This window comes from Apis dorsata, unplaced genomic scaffold (genome assembly GCF_000469605.1).
Source record: "Apis dorsata unplaced genomic scaffold, Apis dorsata 1.3 scaffold_170, whole genome shotgun sequence".
Classification (NCBI taxonomy): Eukaryota; Metazoa; Arthropoda; class Insecta; order Hymenoptera; family Apidae; genus Apis; species Apis dorsata.
The window spans coordinates 435141-436246 of NW_006263458.1; the positions used below are offsets into that span (position 1 = coordinate 435141).

At 43.9% G+C, this 1106-nt stretch overlaps 1 long non-coding RNA gene across 1 annotated transcript in view; it reads left to right on the top strand.

The window, feature by feature from the left end:
• The window catches only part of LOC116185412, a 10102-nt gene extending 9079 nt beyond the window's left edge, over positions 1-1023 (top strand). The window contains exon 2 of the long non-coding RNA XR_004150256.1: positions 749-1023. This is a non-coding gene — a long non-coding RNA (uncharacterized LOC116185412). The remainder of the gene's footprint in view (positions 1-748) is intronic.
• The last annotated feature ends 83 nt before the right edge of the window (positions 1024-1106 follow it).

Genomic DNA, 1106 nt, shown 5'->3' on the forward strand with positions numbered 1-1106 from the left:
CATTATCCACCGGGAATCACTGGGAGGCACGCCAAGAACGAAGGAAGGAAGGAAGGAAGGAAGAGAGAAAAAAAAGTTGAAAAGGAATTTCATTTCCAAAGCTCGTACAAATACTCGCTAAATAAAAGGCGATAAAACCAAATTTCGCGAGCAGTGGCTGGGAATCGATGTTGCGAGCGAGAAGCGAGTTAAAACGAGAAGGAGAAGAATAGCCAAAAGAGAGGGGAAAAAAAAATAAAATAGCGAGAGAGAGAGAGAGAGAGGTAAGGAGAAAGCAGAGGGGAAAAAAGAAAGATGGAAACGCAACAATGGGCCATTTTATCGAAAAAGCCGTGTGGAGAAAGAGCGCCGTGAGGCAATGCCACTTTTGTCCGGGTCGCATTTTCGCGAGGCCGGGCCCCTCCCCGAGAGACTGGGCTTTGACAGCGCACAAAAGGCCATTGTGCGATGACCCGTTAAAAATCGTTGTCCGCCTAATCGGCCGAACGTTGATTCGATAAAACGCTAAAGGGCAACCCGGCCAAATTTGCATCTCCGTCCACGCACGCTCCCCCTAAATCCGGCCCCGCCAATAAAATTCACCCAAAGTCTCTGCTCCGCTTTTCCAAACCTCTTTTTTTTTTTTTTTCACCGCCACTTGATTCTTTTCCCCTCTTATCGTCAAACAATAAAAATATCGTCGCGAACGTCATTGCTCTTCTCGTTCGTTTTACGATTAGGATCAAGCATTGCGAGATAAACGTCCGAGTTACGACGGAGAATCAACATTCGAGCGATCGAAAAGTTAAAATGTTGTTTCGATTACTCGGCGACTTGGAGCCTGTTGATATTGGTAACTCGGCGAAAAGAGCAGATCCTGTGTTAAATAAGCAATGGTGGAGGAAAGTAACTTGATGTTTGCCACTCTCGTGATTCGTTCGGCAAGAGAGAGAGAGAGAGAGAAAGAAAGAGAAAGAGAGCGTGTAATCAAAGTTAGCCTCGTGAGAAGTGAAGGACCCGCTTTTTATACAGTTGAAATTAGATAAGGGAAAATATTTTTCCCGATCATTCTGCCAATTATTCATTCTTTCGTTCTTTTTTCTTTTTTTTTTTTTTTTTTAATGAAA